General features: G+C 36.3%; 2 protein-coding genes across 2 annotated transcripts in view; one reads left to right on the top strand and one right to left on the bottom strand.

Moving 5' to 3' along the window:
* LOC124366402 overlaps positions 1 to 15607 on the bottom strand; it is a 103876-nt gene extending 88269 nt beyond the window's left edge. The window contains exon 1 of the mRNA XM_046822927.1: positions 15553 to 15607. The gene's annotated coding sequence lies outside the window, so the exon portion shown is untranslated. The remainder of the gene's footprint in view (positions 1 to 15552) is intronic.
* Positions 1 to 27193, top strand: part of LOC124366401 (elongation factor-like GTPase 1) — a 271013-nt gene that overhangs the window by 131231 nt on the left and 112589 nt on the right.

Raw genomic sequence — 27193 nt, 5'->3', positions numbered from 1 at the left:
TTTTTGTTGAATTTTTGTGTTTGGATAAATGTAGGGGTGCGGTCGATATAATACGCAAGTACCATTTTTTCTTAGCTAGTAACCAATTGTAATTCATTATAATCATCCGTAAATGAAAAATTAGCGTTGGCGGTATAATGTTAGTTCTGTTACTCAACTACCTGTGCGTACATCGTTTTATAACGTTCTAATTTCATTGAAAAACGTTTAAGCGTTGGGGTTATATAACGGAATCTGACCTAGATTTCTTTTGATTAAAACTAAGAAAATATTTTTTTGGAGATGTGTAATGAACTATTTAATATTATTAATAGTCCTTTCAATACTTTCGTGGGCTTTTCAAAAATAGTGCAATTATTAGTACCGTGAACTTTTTTTTATTCTGGATTGGAATAATTATTTTAAGTACCTACCATCAGTATCAGCAAATCTCACATGTGCTGAACCCGAAGGGCTTTTTAATAATCGTAAGGCGTTGTTGCTTAATTACAGCGGCAATTATAGCGTACCTGTACAGCGCTGTAACACTCCGCGGTACAACGTCCTGCACAGCGCCGCCGGCTCTAGGCTACCTCCCTGACAGCCCATTATGTGCAATCGCTTCCCAAGTCAGGTCGGTCATCATAAAGTACGCTGGTGCAGCGGTGCAATTATTTAAGTTATTAGATCCGCCTTCGTCTGAATAATACACAGATTCATAACCCCCGTGGTCTCTAAGAAGTCTGACCGCTCGGGAAGTGGAGCTTGAGGAGAAAAGTAACTGTATAAAATGTAATCAAAAAAGTAAAGACGTATAATTTTAACAGGCGAAGTTAGAGCTAAGAAGCCCTCTTTTACACTTAACCTGGGGACTAAGTTTAGTCTCAGCCATGTATTAGACTACTTGTGATTACCAGTAAACCGAAGCTCACGACTACCGAGTGTCTCCCGATAACAAGCGACACGAACGTTCTGGTGCAGATGTACCTCCTGGTAGTAAGTAAGGTCAGTAAGCAGTCCCAGCCATGTATTGGACTACTTGTGATTAACAGTAAACCGAAGCTCACGACTACCGAGTGTCTCCCGATAACAAGCGACACGAACGTTCTGGTGCAGATGTACCTCCTGGTAGTAAGTAAGGTCAGTAAGCAGTCCCAGCCATGTATTGGACTACTTGTGATTACCAGTAAACCGAAGCTCACGACTACCGAGTGTCTCCCGATAATAAGCGACACGAACGTTCTGGTGCAGTTGCACCTCCTAGGTAGTAAGTAAGGTCAGTAAGCAGTCCCAGCAATGTATTGGACTACTTGTGATTACCAGTAAACCGAAGCTCACGACTACCGAGTGTCTCCCGATAATAAGCGACACGAACGTTCTGGTGCAGATGTACCTCCTGGTAGTAAGTAAGGTCAGTAAGCAGTCCCAGCCATGTATTGGACTACTTGTGATTACCAGTAAACCGAAGCTCACGACTACCGAGTGTCTCCCGATAACAAGCGACACGAACGTTCTGGTGCAGATGTACCTCCTGGTAGTAAGTAAGGTCAGTAAGCAGTCCCAGCCATGTATTGGACTACTTGTGATTACCAGTAAACCGAAGCTCACGACTTCCGAGTGTCTCCCGATAACAAGCGACACGAACGTTCTGGTGCAGATGTACCTCCTGGTAGTAAGTAAGGTCAGTAAGCAGTCCCAGCCATGTATTGGACTACTTGTGATTACCAGTAAACCGAAGCTCACGACTTCCGAGTGTCTCCCGATAACAAGCGACACGAACGTTCTGGTGCAGATGTACCTCCTGGTAGTAAGTAAGGTCAGTAAGCAGTCCCAGCCATGTATTGGACTACTTGTGATTACCAGTAAACCGAAGCTCACGACTACCGAGTGTCTCCCGATAACAAGCGACACGAACGTTCTGGTGCAGATGTACCTCCTGGTAGTAAGTAAGGTCAGTAAGCAGTCCCAGCCATGTATTGGACTACTTGTGATTACCAGTAAACCGAAGCTCACGACTACCGAGTGTCTCCCGATAACAAGCGACACGAACGTTCTGGTGCAGATGTACCTCCTGGTAGTAAGTAAGGTCAGTAAGCAGTCCCAGCCATGTATTGGACTACTTGTGATTACCAGTAAACCGAAGCTCACGACTACCGAGTGTCTCCCGATAACAAGCGACACGAACGTTCTGGTGCAGATGTACCTCCTGGTAGTAAGTAAGGTCAGTAAGCAGTCCCAGCCATGTATTGGACTACTTGTGATTACCAGTAAACCGAAGCTCACGACTACCGAGTGTCTCCCGATAACAAGCGACACGAACGTTCTGGTGCAGATGTACCTCCTGGTAGTAAGTAAGGTCAGTAAGCAGTCCCAGCCATGTATTGGACTACTTGTGATTACCAGTAAACCGAAGCTCACGACTACCGAGTGTCTCCCGATAACAAGCGACACGAACGTTCTGGTGCAGATGTACCTCCTGGTAGTAAGTAAGGTCAGTAAGCAGTCCCAGCCATGTATTGGACTACTTGTGATTACCAGTAAACCGAAGCTCACGACTACCGAGTGTCTCCCGATAACAAGCGACACGAACGTTCTGGTGCAGATGTACCTCCTGGTAGTAAGTAAGGTCAGTAAGCAGTCCCAGCCATGTATTGGACTACTTGTGATTACCAGTAAACCGAAGCTCACGACTACCGAGTGTCTCCCGATAACAAGCGACACGAACGTTCTGGTTCAGATGTACCTCCTGGTAGTAAGTAAGGTCAGTAAGCAGTCCCAGCCATGTATTGGACTACTTGTGATTACCAGTAAACCGAAGCTCACGACTACCGAGTGTCTCCCGATAACAAGCGACACGAACGTTCTGGTGCAGATGTACCTCGGGCTAAGAAAGTTGGTCGCCCACATTATCTGATGATACGGTGTAGGCAGCGAGTAACGAGTGTTTCATTCCGGTAATTTAATTTTGTTCTCGAAAATCTTCGAGTGTGCGTACATGCTTTCTTCAATAGTTTCCGTGGATATAACCAGTACCGTCAGTGAAAAAAAAATCGATTTTTAGATAAATTATTTAAGGTATTATAACAATAGTTTGATTATACGCAGACAATTCAAAGCCGAATGAGGTATGTTGAGGTAAGGACTATTATTGCAATTAGTTCTAATATCCGAAGCTAGGGCTGCACCTGGTTATTTATTATCTGATGTACTTCACCTTTCACTCCACAGATGTCAGTCCAAGCGCTCACCTTTTTGGTCTCAATTTATAGCACTGGACGAGTTATCTATTGTGGAACTTATACAATCAATGGTTTACTCAATTTTCGTGTTTAAACCTATTCTGAAACATTGCTATACCACATTTTTAGGTGTCCTGACAAAAGTAATGAAACACCTGTTTCCCAGTCAAAATGACTCAAACTACAAATCAGCATGTCACCTTATAAAAAACAGTACACCGGAATTCAACATTCAACGTGTCCTCAGTGTTGCCATCGATCATAGCATGTTAACCACATTCTAGTCAACATTTCGAAATTGTTTTAAAACGTTGGAGTTAACGATTCCCTTCGATGTCGGCCCGATTTTGTTCTCTCCCGTACTTAAATCCCCCATGGCATTTCATTGATTAGTTTATTTTCAGTAGTTTTCTATCCAGCCTACGTTGCTTTAAGGACAACAAAGATTTTCAGCGTGTCTTCGAGGAATCGCTTTTAAAAAATCAGAGAAACTTTTAAGGACGAATACGTAAAGAGTGTACTAGCCTTGCTAAGGTTTTTTAGTGGCTTAAACGTTTTCAAGAAGGTCGTACAAGCATTGAAAGAGAGAATCGGTATCAAAGACTGTTAGAAGTGATGAAAACATTGACGATTGGCGGAAGTTAACCATAAATAAGTATGTAAAATAATTTACCGAAAAGGTTGGTAATTCACAGCAAGGTGACGGATTTGTTAAGAGCTGTGTTTTTTTTGTGTAAAGAGATCGTGTACAATTTCACAAGTGGATGAAATAACCATGGATACAGTTTTGTCAGTTAACATACTCTACGTATTAAAAAGGGCACAAATTTTGGAACTGGCCATTCCATCATGGTCATGACCGAGCACAAGGATAGCACTCTTTCAACATTTGGATTTAACATCACATTCTACTTAAGATATCTCTTGGTCCAAAAATCCAATAAAATGAAAGGATGCAGCTTTAGAGATGTTCGGATGTAAATGGAGCGGAATTTACCCGCCTTGGAGTGGGTTGGGTCGCATGCATATAGTGCACGGAAAGCACTAGAGCTTTTCAAATCAGTCACGTGAACTTTCCGTATATATGGAATGAGATATCCATCAGAACTGTTTACGTCCATATACTCACGTGCAGTAGTTGGAATAGCAAACAAAGGTCGACACTACTATAACTACAAGACTATAAGAGCCCTCTCGATGATAACTATTTCCCCCACTTATTTCCACTTAACCCCTTCGTTTCCGTGCTTATTTTGCTAGTAATTCAAAGAGATTACAGAATAGAGATTCCTTGAATGCTCGCGAGAAATTCCACGCTAAATTTAAAGTGTTCGCATAATTTAAAGAATCGTCGGTCTCTCACCGTGTCTAGTGAGTGCGGGCGTGTTGTTAAGTGCAGGGGTAATGTTGGTCACTCTGGATCCTCAGATGTTAACTACGACTTTTGAATTTTCAACGCCACTCTTTACAAATATGTTTTCCGCATGCTTTAACCTTATAACTTTTTGTTTTTCACCGATTGGAGAATAGGATAGATTCCAATGCTCCAACCGTAGGACTAAATTTTATTAGTTTAATTAAAATTAATAAATCAACGTTTATTAAACACAGAGTGGTAAGTTTTATTGGCAATTCAGTACGATTTTTACATCGCGGCCCGATCAGGGAACTCCATACGATTTTGCTAACGGTAAAACCTAAATCAAGGCGACCTGAAAGTTTGCTAATCGAGATGAGTGTTTTTCGCTCAGACCGATCTCAAGCGAACTACAGACACGCATTTTGCCGGTACGCCACACCGCCGCGGCGCAGGGGAGATCCGCAATCTGCGGGGTCGAGGATGAAGGCTGAGGCGTGCCGTTGACGATATCGGACCGTCCGGACCCGATACCGGCGAGCGTAGCGCAAACTTCCGCACGTGATGAGAACGAGCTCCGGTCGTTAGGCTAATTAGAATACGCTGGGCTAGCGGGACGATGGACACGCGAGCTGGGCATCTCCCTTCTATCTGTCCGCTCTTGTGCTCGCGATGTAAACAAAATACCTAAATTTTCAATCAAAAGACCTTTAAATGACACCTTTCTCAAGAGGTGAGATTTCAACGGCGATGGTCTGGACCGAATGTAACTAGTTACATTCCGTTTATCACTTTATTCCTGAAGCAGTATTGTATACAAACTAGTTTTGGTTTCACGCAATGTGTTGAAATTAATAATTTTTTAATGAGCCCGCTCCCTATTGTGAATAAGAACGACAATAGACGAACAAAACTATTCAGGAGCAGAAATAAAGAAATAATACAACTCAGGAATGGGAATAAGCATTAGCCTACAGAGATGCAATACTGTTCAGGCTTGTAAGAAGACCTGGCTTTAAAGTAATAATAATCAGGAATAGGAATAGTTATCAACCTACACGACACAAAACTGCCAAGGAGTCGTAATAGGCCTTATTATAAAGTAATAATATTCCTCACGTAATATTAGTTGTTAATCATCCGATCTCCATAATACTGTTAATTTAATTTAGTTATTTATATTTAGGTTTGAAGTTTACTGTAATTACAAAACTATTAAATTGAGAAGTTAAGAAAGGAAATATTGACGTATTAACTTTTAAGGAGATTTAAATGTTTATTTCTAGGAAATAAAATATACTTCACAGCTCACTTTGACTTTGTCTCTCGAAATGTAACATGGAATAATATATCATCATCTGGAAACGTTGTAACTTCAGTAAATCGGCTTAGATAAACGATTAAATTAAACTGTCACGTAATTTTAATTAGATTACGATAGTTTTTGAGGTATGTTCTAAACATTTAGCGCCAGTTATAGTTCCAGACCAGTTTTTGGACACCGGATTAAGGAATGCGATTGATTCTGAGTGCCAGCAAATTGGATAGATCCGACGGACTTTCTCCCAAGCGGTGAACAGAAATCTATGAACCATTAGACTAGGAACGGTGGAATTTAGTGAACAATTAGGAACCGAATGGGTTCCGTAATTGGCTGCTGTTTCGATGATTGAGTTTGGTTCGGTTAGTTCCGCACCAGGATTGTTCCGCTTCTCGAGATACGGTAAATCTGTGGCACCTCGGTGCATTGTTCGGTCTTTGAAGATGTGCAATTGTTGCGTTTCATTGTTTTAAGGGCACCCTAAATCGGCCAAAAATTTGTATTGCGTTTTTGAGGTTTTTACAGATTATTGTTCTCCTTACTACCTACCTAACTGAAAGTGGTAGGTCGGCTATTGCAGACCTATTGTGACCTGTATTCTGTAGTTCAGTTTTAATAATTAGTGTTGTGTTTAGTGTGAAGTTGACACACAACATGGTGGTTGTGATTCCTGACAGGCGTGTCACAACGCTCTGGTGTGATTTATTTATTTTAACCTAGTTTGTAATTATGTGTTAGGTTAGTTATTTACCTGAAGAAGAGGCCAGATCGCAGTTCTCGAAACGTAGTGTTACTGATTTTTTCCTCATTGAACGACGTCAAAAGTCCTGATAAATCCTGTTTTCTTTACAATCTTTCCATCGTCAAAAACAGCAAAGGACAATAATCTGTTTTTATCGAGGAAGTGCATTAGGTGCAAATTGGGGTCAGTCCTAATCCACTCCGCGTGTTTGGGTGGGTGTGGAACTACCTGGGCACGGCCGCATTCTTAATTTGTTAATACTATAGGCACTCCTACTGGCCATTCATATAAGGTGCATGTAATCTAATCCTCTCGCTCTTTGAACTACTTTATGAAATAAAACAATAGAATCAAGGTTAAGTAGTGCTGGTTCCAGCCCTCGAAGTTTATGGAGATATTTACTTTTTTGTTTCTAAAATTAGAGGTAATTTCAAAAATGACAAACAAAATCTTGTGATTCAGAAGTCAAAAAGAAAAATGTAAGCTCTAATTCTGTTTAGAGAAAATGGTTTTTTCACTATAAATTGTCTGATTTTGCAGGTTTTCTATGTCAAATTACATTTTCCTTTATTAGACAATTGAATTTTGGTTAACACAATGTTATTTTGTACTTTCTAAAAAAAGGGTGATCGATAAAGGGTGTTCAACATTTCGAGATACCAGCGTTCACCTTGTGACTCACCAGATGAAGAATCATTCAAATCTGAATCTAAACCGTTCCAAAAATAATTATTGCCTTTATAAATGATTTTATATTGAATAACAATATATCGAAAACGTAAGTAATTAACTTTTACTATATTCTAATCTCAAACAATAAACAACATCCCTTTTAGAAAATATAAGTTTAAAACAGTTAGTATTATTTTCAGAACTTCCAACTTTTTTTCAATATTTCCGTTAGAAATTTTGATATTGCATTTACACAAAAATGTGTACCACCTCATTTTGTGTAAATGCAATATCAAAATTGCTAACGGAAATAGTATGAAGCATCTGAGAAAGATCTAAGTATTTAAATCAATAATAGAACGTCCTATTTCAAATAAGTGACAATAAAATGTGTATAAGACATCGAATGTTGGTTACTGAATAAACCTGGCACTGTCCCTTAAAAATGTATAATTCCAAAAACAACTGTAGGAAAATTGTTAATTTAATTTTAACAAAAACGATAAAAGATACGATTGCCGCAAGACCTAAGAGTTTCCTAGGCCGTAAGTTAGACATAGCGTAGGCCACGTTTCAGTCCAGTCTCTGACAGCAGCACTTTTCATTAGTAATGACGACAGTGAACTTTACCAACTCCTGTTATTCTGTCAGATAAGATCCTCACACACGCCTGTGACCTACGGAGATAATTATAATAAGATAAATATATACTGATCACTCTGTATAAAAAAGTCCTTGATCGTTGCTAAGCAAATTATGGATTAGGAAATGTAAAATGAAGCGTTTTGTGTACCGATTAATTGAAAATGTCTTGTTTTAATAAACCGACTTCCCTAATTCTGTTCGATGAGGTTCTCACACACGCCTGAGATCTATAAGGACAGTTATAACAAGATAAATAAATATATACTGATCTCTCTCTCAATAAGGTCCTTGATCGTTGCTAAGAAAAATATGGATACGGAAATGTTTTACTAAGCCAACTTCCTTAATTCTGTTTGATAAGATGTCTGTGGCCTATAAGGACAGGTATAATAAGATAAATATATGTTGATCTCTCTTTATAAAAAGTCCTTGATCGTTGCTAAGGATAATATTGTTACGGAAATATAAAATCAAGCGTTTTGTGTCCCGATTAATTGAAGATTTTTGGTTTTAGCAAGCTGACCTCTCTAATTCTGTATGATGAGATCCTCGTACACGCCTGAGACCTATGGAGACAGTTAAAATAAGATAAACATATACTGATCACTCCCTATAGAAAAGTCCTCGATCGTTGCTAAGCAAAATATGGATACGGAAATGTTTTACTAAGCCAACTTCCCTAATTCTGTTTGATGAGACCCTCGCACATGTCTGAGACCTGTGGGGACAGGTATAATAAGATAAATACATACTGATCCCCTCTCTATAAAAAAATCCTTGATCATTGCTAACCAAATTATGGATTAGGAAATTTAAAATGAAGCGTTTTGTGTCCCGATTAATTGAAGATTTCTAGTTTTACCATGCCGACCTCCCTAATTATCTTTTATCAGATCCTCGCACAGAAAATTCACTGATTTATCATTTTAAAACCTTTTGATTAGTGCTAAAAAATATAATATATATTACAAAAGTTAAAAAATTGGTTGACCTATTAAGTGAAAAATTCTCCTGATTAAAGTGGAACATCATTCTTGGAAACTAGAACTATATTCCTCCTGAAGTTTCCACTCTGTACTCTCACTGTATCGCACAGGAAGACATAACGCGAAATGAGGTGTGAACGACCCCAGTGTAGCGGTCACTCAGACGTACGATATGTGACTGGCGCCAGCTGTGACATTAGTCACCGCACTCCCGTATTGTTGTGTACGTGAGGGTTCACGGGACCCTGATAACGGCGGGATTGTAAATTACGGCAGCAACATTATTGGGCGATAATTTGAAACTGAGAAAATAGCACCTTTTTCTATTAGGTCTGTTGTCATACTACTTATTCCGTTGTCTAGTTAGACACGGGCGCAATTTTAGATTTAGTTGTTTATTTTTAATGGTTTTTTTTTTCTCAACCGTATGTCTTAAGGGTTTTAACACCTGATGAAGAGGGTGGATTACAATTTTCGAAACGTTGTCGTAACATCGCCAAAATTTTAGATGTAATTGTTTTTTTTCTTTTTAACCTAATGTCTTAAGGTTTTTAACACCTGATGAAGAGGGTGGATTACAATCTTTCGAAACATTGTCGCAACATGTGCCAAATCGTTAGATAATTGTTTTTCCTTCTTAACCTAATGCGTTAAGGTTTTTAACACCTGATGATTTCCATTTAATAAAAACACTTATACGGATAGATAAATACAAAGAATAAATTGTGTAATGGAGCATTTTTTTTATTATAACAATAAACCATACCAATGTAATAGAAGACAGTACATTTCTAATTTACTGTTGAAACCCATCTTTTTATTTCTATTACTTATGTATAAAAGCTGTTGTAAATTCGAATACGTTTCTGTCCATTCATAACCAGTAATACCCTTTCCTTTGCTAAAATATAATCATAATGTAGAGTCTAAGCCTCTTTTTATTCTGCCTGAACACAAAGAGTAATGGAATTTGAATGAAAAATGCCTTTATTAAAGAGGCGGGGTTAGGGCTATGATGCCCTCTTCATCACTCAATCTCATGTACATCAGAAAGTATGTACATCTCCTAAGACTACAGAATGGAAACCGTAGAATGAAGGAGATATGATCACAATAAGTAAAGGTTAGAAAACCCTATTCACTAACAGGACGAAGGTGATAGTACACCTCACTACGTGGTGGCAACAGGCTTCACCGAGGTTGCATGCAAAGTTTCCAATCTACAGCTCTTTTCATTCTCGAGAGGTCCTGTGGATAGATAGGCAGATGTACGAGGCTCGTACACCATACAAAAGAGAAGTTGACATAAAATGACTCTTCGTAAAACTCATTCTTGTAGAAATGCAAAATTTACATTTGAAATCTGACTCGACATATATTACTACATGACACATTCACATTGTTGTTAATTAAATGAGTTTTCATATAGTGGTTAGATAGTAAATGTCTACACAACAAGTCACTATAAAATTATGTTATGTGTTGGGATAGTTATGCTATATGTGTTAATATGTCTCATCTTTGAATCTCTAATCGTGTGAGTGTTGAGTTTGTTTACACATTTATTTATTCTGCTATTGTCTCGTTGCCATCATGGTTATTCAGACCGATGTAAAAATATTCGCTAGCGCTCAGCCAAACCACTTGGAGTGATATGCGCTATAATTGAACTCGGTGTTCCTCCTATAGAAATGCAGCCTCAAGCACTATTTCACGTGTATAGGTTAGTTCGTTTTAAGTGGACAGACAGACAGATAGACAGACAGAATTAGAATTTTTCAGCCTTCACTAAAGCTCAGCCAATCATTACAAAATAGGAAGTTAACCTTTACCATCAACTCAGCTTATCATCCCCATCGGTCAGCTTTAGCTGGCAATTTACCGCACAATGCTGGAGCGAGGTTCTTCTCTTGTTTGCCCCGAAATACTCGTATAAAAAACGAACCCATAGAAACAAGATTTAAAAGTCAGCTGAAAGAATTCTTGATCAGGGGGGAGTTTTACTCGGTTGGGAAGTTCTTTGACGCTAGTTTAGAGTTATAGCGCGTTTTTGTTGCTGTCTGGATTAATTTATTGATCTATTTTATCTTGTTTTAACTGTGTGTAATTGTGATTTTATATTTGACTTAAGATGTTTCAAATCTGATTATTTTTAAATGGTTTGGATATTTTAGGAATTTTAAAATTTATAAAGTTTAAGTTTAGTTTTAGTACAACATTGTTGTAAGTAAAATAGATTAGTTTATAGATATTTGTACAATTGACTTTGTCATACACAATTATGTGTCAGTACGACAGTAAAGTAAAAATAAAAAAATAAATAAAAAATCAACAGTGATTGCCATGACATTCACTGATCTACTCAAAAACCGACTTACTTGTTCTTTTGCGGTTTATGACAGTGACATATTGTTTAAATAACACTATTTATTGGATTTATTGTTGTTTGTTTAGAATATTTATTTTGTTCCTTTTCATGCATTTAGTAAAATATTTACTATTTTTTTTCAAATGGCGATCTTAACCTTATGCCCCATATAATAAAGAGCTAAAAAGGACCAAAATACAGTTTTTATGTATATTTGTATATGTATGTGTCTTGATTCTTGACCATGTAGGTGTTCAATGAATTGTGTTTCAAAATATCTAAAAGTTATCTTAAGTGGTATTTTTATATTAAACTCCTAAACTGTCTTTGTGCAGTCAAAATCATATTTTGGTAAAAAATATGTATACCAATTTGTATATATGGACTAACAAAAATATTAAATGTTTTTCTGCAATTAAATTTTTTACTTTTATTTATAAATTATTTTTAGAAATTTCGGAAGGTCTATTTACTTATGCTAATAGAATCCTTCTAGGTTTGGGTTGAGACTAGAGCGTCAAGTTTTGTAAGACTTTTTAAGGGGTTACGGTTTCTACGTTAAACTGCAAGGTTTACTGCTTTGCTTCTTTTGTTTAAAGTTTTTTCTTAAAAAAAAAAAAAAGATACCTGATAAATAGAACGACTTGAGAATTACTTTAATTCCATGTTATATAAACTAATTTGTACGTGCTGTGCTCTCATAATAAAAATTTATAATACAATTACCAATAACGGAATTTCAAGTATTTTGTTTCATTATTTGCTAGCTTCCTTGGTTCCATTAGTACTTCTCCTGTATGCGGTGATCCCTTATTTATTTGAATGGAAAGCAGCGAGTTTACAATTATACTAAAATAAGATGACATCAATGTAGATCAGTATAAGGAAGTATATTATAAATAACAAGGCCACGTAACAGTAATCAATCACCAACAAAAATAGGGTTCCAAAAATGTTTTTGTTTCATGTGAACTGAATAACAAGTAAATTAAAGCGAGAAAGGTAACAACAGGCTTCGAATTAACAGAGGCATTAATAAATCCATTGTGCAATCATTTATAAGTAGCGATATGTGGTTATAGTTTTTAATAACTTTATCTGGACCTTATCTAGAGACAGCATCTTGCCTCCAAGAAGCCTTGGAGGGGTAGGGAATTGCAAGATCATTGTAAATAGCCTGGGGCGATTCCATCAAACGTTGTCTTGCTGAGTTAGTTCTGGAAGCCCTTATAGTCTTTTACAGAATCTTCAGGGTTTTTGGCAAGACGGGGTATTTAATGGAATTCCACGCGATATCATGAATTTAATAAAGATGCTGATTAAAATTCCTGTCCCTGCAGACCATCCTGCCTCACTCCATTAGGCCAGAGGTATATGACCTCTAGCAAGGACGTTTGGGATCTTCGACCTAGATGACTACTTGTCCTCAAATATCCTTGACATCAATGATGGACATTGGTAGAATTTAATTTTGTCCTTGTTTATTCCTAACTTAGTCCTGGAAGCTTCTACAGAGCTGGAAGCACACCGAGGAAAGCCAAAGAATCGACGATGGAGACACATGATTGGGTGAAATCGCCATTTACGAATAAAATTCCCTTTTGTGGCTTTTGACCTCCAACACGGGTGTCTGGCAAGTAAGGAACAGCGCTAAATACCCTACACTTTCGTCGTAGTGAAATACTCTTGGTACCAAAATTTTTATAATTTTTATCGTGTATGGCCGCCAATTTAAATCTGATAATACCTCTTATTACCTAAGGCTATGAGTCTTATTATCTAACCTACTGTATATAAGGAAAATTATGGAAAACACAAAAAAGGTACCAGGAATAAAATTTAAGCATCAGATGTCTTGAAACTGCAGATAAAAATAAGACGGAAAATTACCTTACTAAAATATAAAAAATTGCCACTTCCTTCCATATAAAAGCAATCAAGAAATACAGAAAATACTTTTATATTTACAAACTTAATTTGATTACTCGTAAGAGCTAAAAATTATCTTTCCTAAATTACTTCTCATTAGATCCTAAAAAATCTACAAACATCGTTTTCGAACACGGTTCGTAATATTTTTTAACTTTTTATCTACAAGTCGTGTTATCAAACTGATAGTTCAATTTCGAAATAGTCGCATTTTAAAAATTGACAATTATTACTTTTACTTTTAGTTCTGAGCTAGTCACCAATAAACTAAAAGCCCTTTTAACCCTTTTATGTTAAGTGGGTTCTATAACATAACCTGTTAATGTTTTTTTTTTTTTTTTTTTTTTTTTTTTTTTATAGTTAAACGTTCAAAATCGATTACAAATCACGGTTTTCAGTTTTTATGTGGAGACGATTTTAGTAAAAAAGGGCTCATTTTCAACACAAACATTTTTTAAGTTAAAAAAAACCGGTAATAAATATTCTATACGTGATTTTAAATCAATTCCCGTTAGACCTCGTAATTAAATATTCCCATTAATTAAGAAATTAATCACTGGAACGCTCTCTAAGGGATACAGGAAGTGAAATGAACGGGTGATTAATTAGCAAATAATTTATAGATCAACTTTGGTGGGACTGTAACAGTTTTGTAGTTCAATTTAAACTGGATTTTTGTGGGAAATAATTATCTTCCTTCTGCAACAATTAACTTGCAAGTTTATACAAAAATTAATAATAATCCTGCTGTTTTTCTCTACGATATTCAAAACGTTGGTTTTATAGGATATAATATGGTCAATTTAAATAAAATGTGTAAAATTAAAATAAAATAATGTACAAAATCATGTAATTAAACATTTCTGATTTCTTCTTTTATTAATTCCGTAGTAAAGTTGTTTGCGATAATAACTGTACAATTTATATTTTTATAGAAATATCAAAAAACAAATCTTTGCAAAGTACTATTTAATTATGTTTTAAACAACTAACAGTTTCAAAACACAGATTTTAAGTATTAATGTATAAGCTGGTTAAAAAACTAAATTATGCCCACATATTGTAGTGAAAAGCATTTAAATTATAACAGTTCTTTGAAATCGTTTAGCTGAGTTTAATTCTCACAAACCATATGACTGACTTAATACGCTTTTTCCTGACCTTAGGGATTTCTGGGAGAGCTGTGTGTCTTGTCTTTTCGACCTAGGTTCGAATCCCGAGAATTTTCAAAATGGATTCGAAAGTTTCCTCTTAAAAGTGTTTAAGAACGGCAAATTTAAAATGTCACTGATGTAGAAATGACATAAATGAACTTAGTATTGCAGAATTTCAACAGAAATATACAGGAAATATTTTTTTGTAACAAACAAGGAAATAAATAAATTATTTTTAATATACAATAATAAACCTTTTAACACGTTTTATATATTTTATTGTACAATGTACATTTCGAATTCAATGAATTCATCATCAGGTACTTATAGGTTAAGGCGAAAGAAGTAAATAAATAATTGGCACCGGCCATACATACACAAACATCGAAAGCAATCTTGAAATTTTACACACACGCAAAAAAGTCACCTATTGTCGACTTTAAGAACATTTTGAAATTTACAAAAGTGCCAAAATTAATCCTAATGCACTAATAAATAACAATGATTTTCTAAAAAAACTCTATTATTCGATAGACTTTCAAACGATATAAATTTATCACATAAAAAAAAATTTAGCCACCAAAATAGTTAAAAACATGTGACAATTTGGTTTTAATTATTTATTTACTTCGTTTACCTTAACCTACAAATATCTGATGATGAATTCATTGAATTCGAAATGTAAATTGTACAATAAAACATATAAAAAGTGGTAAAAGGTTTATTATTGTATATTATAAACACTTTTCGAGCCTACATTTCTGATATAAATTATTTATATAAGATTTACGTGTGGATGGCATATTGTAGAAATGTACTAGGTAAATCACGATAGTAAAATATAAAAATGACTTATTGGTGTTTAAATTCACAAAGTGTTATTTGAGTTGAAATAAGCTAAAAATTGCTTGAAACACATATTCACATTTTGGTAAAAATTTGTGACATTATTTTTCATTATTCGAAATACAACATTAAAACTTTATAGGCAAATTGGAGTTAAATAAAAATTAATTAATGCTCGTAAAAGGTAGTGAATTGTTAAACAAATGAGTAACAACAGTTTTTATAGTACAAGCTGAGGCTGGATTCTAACACTAATGTAAAATAGCGGAAATAGAAGTGGTCCAAGCACTGAGACTTGTGGTACTCCTCCCTACCTGAGAGAGGGTTGTATCCTGCACGGTTCGCACTGAGTACGCGCGACGACTGACGGCTGAGCCTGTGCCGGCGGCCCTCGCCCAGGTGGGGGGAGTAACTGGGTTAGCTGATAACGCTACCGGCACAGGTGCCGTTCCGTTCTGCAGCAACATCCTCCGCCCGTCCCCAACCTAGGTTCTGGAAGATGCGCCTGCCAAAGAGTGCGGCAGTCTTTCGATACAGCATACTTTTACATTATTGTAAACAGCTTTGCACCAATACCTGTAACGGAAGTATCTTCAGGGAGAACAATATTTATGGTCTTATCTTTAAAACACGATTGCTTCAGATTGCTGGGAGTGCCGATGGCCGAGCGGTCTAAAACGTTGAACTTTTTGAGTCCGAGCTAGAGATAGCGCAGGTTCGAATCTTGTCTGTGGCCCCTGCACTTTTTATCAGTACCATCGATCTTGTACTGTATCGACTCTACCTTATTCTGTTTGATAAGATCCTCGCACAGGCCAGTGGTCCATGAGGACGGACAGAATAAGGATTAAGAGAGGATCGGCTTCTCCTTTTTGTAAAAAAGATAAGCTGGATAAAGATTTTTATCCTAAATGTACACCAAATCTTGGACTTACGTATTATTTTTATTTGTGAGTTTTTATTTTTACGTGTGACATCCTGCATACATTTTGTACTATTCCCTACAATTTTTTTAGACTACGTCCCTCTTTTTTGTTTTCTTAGGACAAGAAGCTTAGAAATTACACTTAGTTCTAATAGACCTTTACGATGCTTCCGGAGTGAAATGATATTCTGGATGGGTGGGGTTGAGGGTAAAGGCCGCCCTAGGATTTTGGAAATTATGTCAGTCATGTGTCTTTGGAAGAAAGGAAAGCCAGCTCTGTACCAGCCTCTCCAGTCAGAGCAGGTAGAGGGTGGCACATAGTTATGTCTAGGCTAGCAACAGCCCTTAACACTTAGGAGGTCCTACCAACTACAACAGTCATCTCCCGCAATACCCTTGGACCCCAATATCTAGAAATTTGTGGTTAGTAATGTGCAGCTCTTGAATATCCATAGGATTGCCCGGGTTTAAGTGGCACATCGTTGTACCCAGTGTAGGTGAACCTTTCTCGGGTTTTCGTCCCTAAAGGCGTAAGTCATATGAAGGTGTGCTGGATAATATTCTATTGAGTATTCATAAATTAGCATTCACCACTTTTAACATCGCACTGAGGCAAGAACCACAAAAAATGAATTTACTTTCAATATCTGTTTTTAAAATGGACAAAACGCGTTTCAGTACTCTCTTAAAATAACGTGGATCTTAACAAGTATTAAATTATTTTCTGAAGATCAGTTATTAGTTAAAATGTGTCGTGTCACTTTCGTGAAATGATCGCGTAACAAACACAATACTCTACACATTCACGAATTCAATTAATGTTTTTAAATTCAAGAAGATGTATTTTCAAAGCTCCTTTAAACGCTGAAGTAGTGTAAGTCTTCCTTTAAACATAGAATTTTACAAATTAATGTATTTATTAATAATTTATTTTGTTACAGGTAGGTGAAATCTTCATTACGTAAGTAGAAATGTTTGAGTACAAAACTTTCTTATTAATTATATCTGTTGAATTAAAGAACATGGTATTAAAAATGAATGTTTGTTCGACAGATCACACATTTTATTGGAAAATAATAATTGCGCGAAAAAGAGTATAAGTGAGAAAGAAAGGGACATTCTTTATAACTCATCCTACCCTTACTAGGTGGACGGGTTAATTCTAAAACTGCTCCTTAACAAGGATATGTTCTGTTCTCTGTCTATATGGATTCTGCAGTTTTAGACACTTTTTTGTGTTTCCTTTCAGTAAGAAACGTAATAATAACCAACTTTGTAATTAAATAACTTGATACATATTTTCTAAGGTCGCATCAAGAAACCGCCCACGAATCAGGGAGAGATGGGAAACAAGACTTCCTTGTAGCCCTAATTGATTCAAAGTGATCCGCATGATTTGTAAACATTGATTGCTTGTAAATATTGAGTTTAATACCAGTTCACTTTCCTCTTAGTGCAGCGTCTAGAAGCTGACACTGTTACAGACTCTGTAGTCATGTTCGTCTGAAGAGATCCAAAAAAATTCGGCAACGAAGAAGCCGAAATGAACCATTTACATCATTTCGGCATTTATTACTTGTACTAAATTTATATAAAAAAGACGCTATGACTGTACGGATAAGAGTTTCTTAATTTTTCAGAAAAATAATTGTGTGATCAGGAATATGTTCGATAAAAAGTGATAAACTGTAAATTTTAATATCTGGTTTATACAATACAAAGTGAAATTATCAAAAAAAACCTACATTGTACTTAGGAAACATACAGGGTTTTCTTAAAATCAATACTGAATTTGATCGTTAGACGCCCTTCTTTTGGTGGAGATTGAAATAAGAAAGTTTAAAATATGAATTATTTCTCACACTAAATTTGTTTAAATTTGACACACTTTAAACCAAAGTATCAGTTAACAGTACACCGTTGACTTCCAGTTAATCTAGTTGTCTGACGGGGATATAATCAATATTTGTGTTTCTAGCGGTCGATTTAAGAAATCAAATGACAAAAATTGTTATTTCATATTCTTAACCCTTTCAGTACGCTCCAATTTCGGCCTCCACCAAAACTAATGTGGCTGATGATCGATTCTTTCCTTGAAAAAATCTTTTATTGATTTAAAGGAAACCATGTTAGCCAATAGGTCAGTAACACGTGGGTGAAAACAATGACATACTCCAGTGCTGCCATCTCTCTGACAGTGTACGAACTTATCAACTCGCCCGTATAATTGAAGCTTTTGTAGTTGATTTCACTTTCCTTTCACATCGCGTTTCCAATAATGAGGATACCAGTTATGATGTGACTGACGTGTCCTGGAAATTTTTGGTCCCTGGACCGCCTGATGCCGAATGACAGTGATAATCTGTGACATATTTACATTTTGACCTACAGTAGGTTATTTGACCTCTCTGCGAAATACTACAGGTTCGTGAAATACTATGGATTGTTTTAGGTATATTGTGATTGTGACTGACAATCATTCTTTTAGCTCTCGTGATAGGTGCAATCAATGTTGGTGCAATCTTCGTGAGTATTTTTTTGGAAATTTCAGGTCTTAAAGAACAGGCTATTTTCATTTTATCCGTACTAAAATGATGTTAAATCTCAAAAATTTTATAGTCTTATTTTTTCGCAAAATTGTGAAAAATGCGTTGCTTTAAAGGTATACCCAATACGAATCTAATCGCTTTAAAGTTTTTTTCAATATACTCATGTTTATTGTACCTTATCGTTTAAATATTTAAAATTAATACAATTTATAACGATTATTAAAACTAGTTGGTTTCCCAAAATTAAAGACCCTTTCATTACCTCTTAATATATCTTCCCGAAGGCAGGAATAATAAAAGTGTGTTTTTATGGATTTATGTTGAAGTACGTGTATTTAAAGTGACTATTTAATTATTAATTAGGATCAAATAGAAATTCCGGAGGAAAGCCATTGTACGTACACCTTATAGAACAAAATATTTCTGCTATATAAACCTTTCATACACTATAGCAGTTTATAACGTTAGTCTTTTATCCATATGTAAAATATTCGCCCAAGAGAGAGTTATTAACAATATTTTTGTAATAAATTTGTATTATCATTCATAGCATAGATACGAATACAGTGTAAATTCATCGTGAAACAATATTGTAAGGAGACAATATTAATTTTGAACACAATGGTTTACTGTTATATCTCACATTATGCCCCAGAATCCCTGTACTGCGATAGTGTACAAAATTAATGAGGACATAAAAGTGAACAAATTGTTTTTTTTTTACCTCTACCATTATTTATTTAAGTATTTTAGTTGCGTATGTTATTGATAAATTAAGTATTAATACGTTGGTAGGGCGTCACCGCTATGAATGGAAATCGAAATACTGTGTTATTGTTTACCTAAAATATGTGTATCAGAAACTAAAGAATCTTCAAAATCGATCCCATGTTCAAATTTATTTGTAAAAATTTAGTTACTTATCTACAATTTTATAAAGTCCTCGGTAATGTGTTGAGAAACATTTAATTTGTTTGTGTTATTTGCTTAGTGAGCAGGTATTTGTTTTTACAACAAAAGTCTCTTACGTTGTCTGTTCATACATTTTCGTCTGCCTTTACCCATAATTCAACTCGGGTATCATTAGTGAAAATTTCTAGTACGCAGTCCGATTTCCATGTCAAACTGGAGGTATCTCAATTTCTCCTAGTCTTAGAGCATTAATTAGTGATTAATTCACACTACACAGGACACTCTCACTCATTCTACACTCCATTAACCTCATACCAACCAATGGCAGGCGTCAGACTGTTTCCATAAATCTTGAAGTAAATGAATAGTCTGCAGTTCAACAAGGATCTGGAGTCGTACTCAGGGATGAAACGGTTTCTATTTATTATTTATAATCCTGAGTACTGTGCGAACTATGTAAAAATCAAGTCTTCATATAGTTAGAGAATCCGGTGGGGGGGGGGAGCTTTATAAAATTTATGGCAATGTTTTTTTTTGTCAAATTTCTGATTTCAGATACTTAAAATTAGTTACGATTTTAACTATATCAATTTTGACTAGAAACTTTGTGATATATGTATGACGCGATTCTTGCAGGTCAACTTTACAATAGCGAACCGTCACAAAATTCTTTGTAAGCTTTACGTTATTTTAGGTTATTATGCAGAGATTTAACAATAGTTTATAATTTGTACGCGTTCAAATATAACTAGAAACTTAAGTGATATATGTATGAGGTCATAATTGCAGGCCAACTTCACACTAGCTAACCGTAACAAAACTCATTATAATCTTTACTTTACGTTATTTTAGGTTATTTTTCAGACATTAAAAATTATTTTAGAATTTTAACCCGTTCAAATATGACTAGAAACTGTTGTGATATGTGTGACGCCATTCATGCAGTTCAACTTTACAATAGCGAACCGTCACAGAATTCTTTTGTTGTCTTCTCGAAATTCTGATCATTCTTCATTTAGTAGTACTTATCGTATGTGCAATCCACTGACAGAAAGCACCAGTCGGTAAGAATGATCGGGTCTTTGTTGAAGGTCTTCAGCACAGATGATGACATTTCAGCTCTGGAGCAGAACAGTAGTTCCTTATGGTAATTAAATGTAGACGGCGAAATGCCATCGACGGAAGTTTAGAGGCGGCTCGACTATTATGGGAATTGTGCTCAAGGAGGAGGAGAAGTAGAAGAAGAAGAAGGAGAGATGAAATGGAGGGAAGGTGCAGTGAACCTAGGCGGTCAATTTCACAGTGGATTGGTTGGGGAACAAAAACAGAACGGAGGAATAGAGTCCCATTGCAGAAGAAGGAGATGCACGGAATAGTTGTAGAGTAGTCGAGACTGAAAAGTACCACATTAGGAAAACCAATCGAAGCGATGACAGAAATCATAATTACAGAACATCAATTGAATGGTCAATTTGAAGTTCATGTTTTTCAATTCAGTGCAGGCAAGTTTGCATGCAGGCGGTTTCGTAAGGATCGAAAATGAAGATTCCAAAACGGTCAATTTTGAGGTGTTTCCACTAGAGGTATAATGGGATATTTCATCAATCCTGAGAAACCGCCGTATAATGCTTGAATTTAGAATAGTGATACGGAGATGCCCGACTGTGTAAGTTATGTCAGAGATAAAATCTAATTTCGTTCCGCATAGTTTAAAATTTTCTGAAGCCACAGTGTGAGCCAAATTACACCTCTGCCCGAACTGACTGTATCGTTTTACCAAATTAGATGTAATTGTCTATTTACTGGTGACGAGTCTATTGCATCACTATAAACTGATACTACCAATAAAACATATCTGCTTACACACTCCCTGGAGCTATAACTCATGTACAAACTATAAAACCATCTTCTGGTGTTTTCATTTTGGTCAAATTTTAAATTGCCTCATTTTCCTACTGTAAATCCCTGTAATTTCACGTGGAAACATACGAAAAATTATACTTTTTATTCTAAGTGATTTGAAACAGCTATAAAAAAGTATTTTCCAAACCTAAAATTTACTGCATTACTATAAACTGATACTGCCAATAATTCATATCTACTTACGCAGATGCGTTGAAGAGGGCGGAGCTGTAACATGTTTGGCAATAGCTTTACCAATGGACGACTAACATTTCTTATGCCTATGGATCCCTTAACAGATCCTATAATATTTAGACCCATGACCGTACTGCATTTCGCCATTACACTCCTCGGACAAGGACGCTCCTTCTCTGACCCAGGTAACAACTTTGAAGCTGCCGCAATTGTAGCTTCAGATAATCTACCTAGTGTTTGTTGGTGGTAAGAAACCACCGTGGCGTAGCTAAGGTAGGAAGGGTTGACTCAATTTGAATGTTGAGTTTAGCTCCAGTTCACCTTCCTTATATTGCAGCGTCTGGTATCTGATGGTCTTCGCGAAAAAACACGCGCTTCGGCAATAAACAAGCGCTTTTAATTAGCGCACATTCCTGTTTGCTGAGAGAAAGTGTACGGTTTAGCGACAAAGTGTTCGGGGAGTGGCGGTGGTGGCACAGCGTGCCAGGGCACATCCACTCTGGTCTTTATAACTTTCTCAGACAATTAACCCCACATGTTACCTTTTTATTGGTCCTGTAAAATGCTTCATTAAGTACGTCTCAACAGGGTCGTAAAGCATTCTTCACCGGTGGTCGTTTTATGTGGCTGGGTTTCGGCTACTGGCTACACGGGCCAAGGACTACATCCGGTCTTCAGATCTTCAACACGAGATGAAACCACCCATGCTCCCTTCTTTTTAAATAATCCTCGGCTAATTGAAGCATGTTGCAGCACGTTGTAGAAGCAAAGTCATCCCGTATTATACCTACTCTACACCCGAAAGCAGCGAAGAAGACGATTGGGGTGTGGCCAATAGTGGTGCTGTGCTTCGTCGCTGTTGCCATATCGCCTCGCGCCGACCAATAACGCTTTCGTTAAGATGGCTTTAATTTTGTTAGAAAATTGATCCGAGTGTTTCTGTTGAATTCCCTTAAAGATAAGAAAATATTATTGAAATCTATTATAATTTCCATGATACAATTTACAGTAAAATGGTGATAACAGTAAATTGGTTCTTCCGATAAAGTGGTAATCTCACCCTGCATCCTTATTTATCACACATTAGGCTAGTTTTTGTGTTCAAAAACAAACACAGGTTTACAATCCTCAGTCATAATTATAACACAGTAAAAGTCTCTTGGTTGACGGATCCCGTCTTTTCTCGTCTCAAAATGTTGTTTCCTTTTTTGGACCTAAAGTTTTAATGCCCTTCCACTCCATTCTTTAAGATATGTTAATAATTTAAAATATTTAAAGCAAATTTAAAAAAAAACCACTTGTTTGAGAGAGCTTTTTATAGCCTTCAAGAGGAATTTGAGAAACAGTCGACCTGACGTCTGCAGGTTGCTTGTAATTTATGTGATTCGTATTATCAATAAAACTAATACAATACATATTGTTTGAATGTACATCTATTTTAATAGTTATTGATATGTTATTAATATTATGACTTGCACAAAACACTCTAAAGTGTGAACCGTGTTAATTAAGAAGTTTAAAAGCTTTTTCGGTTTTATCATGCCATTGTCGAGAAAATTTAAATTTTGAATTTATTCATTTTGAATCATGATTAGTAAGGACTAAGAAATTAGTATAACCATTTTATTGAAAGGTATTGGTAAATTTAATTGGCGTAGTATGAACAAATTTAGTTGATTTGCTTAAGGAAGCAATGTTGAAAGTTAAAAATATTTATGTTGCAATGGTCGTCTAGATTAGTCACGTGTAAAGACACGTTCTCAATGATCAAGAGCATATAGATTTCACGCGTGGAGAGAGAAATAGATGACACAGAAGCGTAAATATTTTATAAGGAAGATTCGAAACATGAGGTGAAAATAGGGAATATAAAATAAACCCAAACTTGTAATTGATGCAAATTTGGGAACGTTTAGAAATTGGGAACAAATTTAATTGACTGTTTCTTTTTCTCAAAGGGTAACGTCTAGTACCAGCATTATTAACCACAAAGAAGGACAATTTCTAAGTGAGCGCTGAAAGAGACACGATTTGCGGTTTTGCCTGATCCTGGTTAAGGAGATATAATTCGCCTCCAACCAGGAGCAACGAAAGTTATTGAGGCTTGCTTAATCAGTGTTGGTGAAAAGTTGTGGGGAAAAAATCAAATTTCCGTCGTGCACGATCATTTAGCGCGAAATATGATCGTGACAGAGCGCGAAATGTTGGTTAGTCTCAGGTCTAGCCTCCTTAGAAAGATCACGACTAGGATTCTCAAAAAAGGAATAGTGTCTGTAGGAGGTGGAACAAAATCACCCTCTAGCTGCAGGAATCTTGGAATATGAACTTCAGGTGGTGGAACAAAATCACCCTCTAGCTGTAGGGATCTTGCAATAAAAACTTCAGGAAAATGAACAAATCACCCGCTAGTTGTAGAAACCTTGCAGTATGAACTTCAGTACGTGTATGTGGAACAAAATCATCCGCTAGTTTTAGAATTTTTGCATTATGAACTTCGGAAGGTGGAATAAAATCGACACTAGTGGCAGATACTGAAGTATTAACTTCAAGAGGTGGATCTAAATCACTGGGTAGTTCCAGAAACCATGGGTGGATCTAAATCACTGAGTAGTTCCAGAAACCATGGGTGGATCTAAATCACTGGGTAGTTCCAGAAACCATGGGTGGATCTAAATCACTGGGCAGTTCCAGAAACCATGCAGTGAGTAAGTTAAAAGGGTGAATCAAGTACTGATTAAGTTAATCCGTATTGCTAGATAATAGAGAAAGCGAAAGTGTACGATTGTCCGATAACAAAGAAAAGGAAAGTTTACGATTGTAACGTGGTAAACGGTTAATCATGTACTCTTTCCACTTACTTGCTTTCATTCTCTTTGGATGACTTAACTCATGACCTACTCCTTGACTATCGTCATGTGGACTTTCCAGAAACGAGAAAACGTCTAGTTGATTTTCAAACATAAGTAAACAAAACAATAATTAATATAATTATTCGTGATAGACTATTATTATAAATGATAATTTAATTTTTATTGAACCAATACGAGAAATAGCAATAAAATCTAATATAATTATAATAATAATAAAAAAGGTGAAAATATACTAAGAGATGAAAATGAACAAATTGCTCTAGTTCACTTTCCTGTTATTTTAGCGTGTCTTGTATCTGTCACTGTCTCAGACTTGACTCCTGGAATCTGGAGTCATGTTAGTCTGAAGAGATTCAAAGAAAGTCGGCCACGAAGAAGCTCAAAATGAACCTTTTTACATCGTTTCGACATCAGAGATACCTATAAATAGGTGACGTGGAAGTCTCGTTTTTACAACAGGTGCACAGTTGGGTGCTCTACGATGTTTTTGACACGACTTCTAAGCATGGCGAAGCAACCGAGTTTTCCTGGAGTCAAGTCTGAGACAGCGTCAGATACCCGACGTTGCAATTAAAGGAAGGTGAAGTGGAGCAAAATTCAACATTAAAATTGAATCAACCCTTCCTATCATAGCTACGTTATGTGTATTCATATTTGAAATTATTTATCTTAATGTTAAGTTGTCTTATGTTCTGGTTTTGTGTTATTGTTTTCTTTGAATATATAAAAACAATGATTTATTAAATGTTTGATACATATCACTCGTATATTTCAGACCACTAGACACTCCTGCACACATCTTGCTACACTTATCCGCAGGCTTTATAAATGGAAATCAAGACGACTAGATAATCACGGAAGGATATTCTACAGCATAGTTCTTAAGCTTACACACTCGGTTTTATTACTATCATCTCTATTTACAACCGCCTCAAACATTATTAACATATATTCTTTAAATATTTCTGCCTCGTTGTGGAGAGAACAACGTTGTGCCCCGTTCTTTCAACAGTTTAAATTAAAAGCATTCCGAATATATAGTATTAAAGAATATGGACTCTGCCAGAAGGAAGATGGAAAAAATACTTCCACCACGATGGCAAACACAGAATTACTTTGAATAATTTTCTAATTTGGATTTGAGAATGCGTTGTATTAACACAAAAGTTTAAGTTTAGGAAGATAAACAGTAAAGTTAAAGTTAAAGATGTGGATGACTGTAGTGTGGATCTTGACCTCTCCAATACGTGAAGATTATGGTTGTTACAACAAAGACATAATGAAATGTATTCAATTAAACAATAGAGACTCTCATAAAAGGTTTAGTTTGGTATATTTTCTTCACTTTTGATCTTCCGAACTGCCTTTGTACGGACCATTGTTACAGCGCCTCGTAACAGAAAGCTGGAGGTGAGCCGTGACCTTGGATGGCCTTACGATAACTGTTATTCTGGAGAGTTCGCCACCTCTAGACCACTAGTGGATTAGACCAAATAGACCTGAAGGAGGACAATGAACCACTGTGCAGTTAACGAGAGCCATTGTTACGGCGCATTGTGTAACAGCGGGCTGCGCGTGAGACAGATCCATAAGTGGTGTAAGGATCACTGCTAGTTGTAGTGGTCACTGGCTGAAATTGTGTGTTCCGTTGTGTCCAGAGTCAAGTTGTCTTCGCTTCAATATTTTTCCAAATATCTTTGGCTGGTGATTAGCTTTGTTTTTGGCTGACGCACTTATTTGATGAACATTCACCCCCTGTCATTGATTTAAAAGATATTCCCACAACATTGTCCATAATGAATTTTCGCAAGTGGGCTATACATTTTTGAGCAAAGTGTGAATCCAAAATTCACGTGTCGTATATTTGACCTAAGTATTTAAAATTATGCTTCTCTAGGAGGACAAGAGTGACAAGACCAACTAGACGGAATATGAACAGAATAGTTGACTGAATTTAAGTTCTCTTGCAATTAAACTTTCTTAATTTAGGTATGCTAGGGAATATTCGCTGTTAATATCGAGATTCCCCATGGCGTCTCTGTTGAGGGCAATGAAGATCTCGTCTTGGATCACGAGATAGGATACAGTCCAGGCATTGAGATTTTATTAAATTAAAGTTCTTTCTTTAAAGTTCGTTTGTGACGATGGGGGATTGTGAAGGAAACAAGATTTCTTCGGCCATTTGCCATCGTTCAGTGATACAAAAACTCAGTAACACAGTGTCACTCAAAATTAAAATGTCGGCCTTTACTGGTGGCAGGGGATTACACAATTGTTGTCAAAGTTTTAGTTGCATAAACCGAATTAGGAGGAATGAAACAAAGTCGTCTATCTGCTGTTTTGGCAACTAGTCTCTAGTCGTTGTCCACAACTTGCTAACTTTTTGCTAAGGAGAGCTTCATTGTTTTTATGTGGCTTCAGATTGAAGTCAAATTTGGGGTAGGCCTACACGTGGAATATATGCCCTGGAGCAGCAGGACAGGGTTGAGTGCAACTAATGCTATTTCTTCAAACTATCACTAGCCTTAGAGATGGCAAGGACCTTTTCTCCTTATGTCAGGGTTTCATGCAAGTTTTGTTGCACTGGGAAGGCAGTGGAACA

Source organism: Homalodisca vitripennis, chromosome 7 (assembly GCF_021130785.1).
Source record: "Homalodisca vitripennis isolate AUS2020 chromosome 7, UT_GWSS_2.1, whole genome shotgun sequence".
Lineage (NCBI taxonomy): Eukaryota > Metazoa > Arthropoda > Insecta > Hemiptera > Cicadellidae > Homalodisca > Homalodisca vitripennis.
Note: the sequence above shows the minus strand (reverse complement) of the source record. Positions and strands in the feature narration are given on the sequence as shown.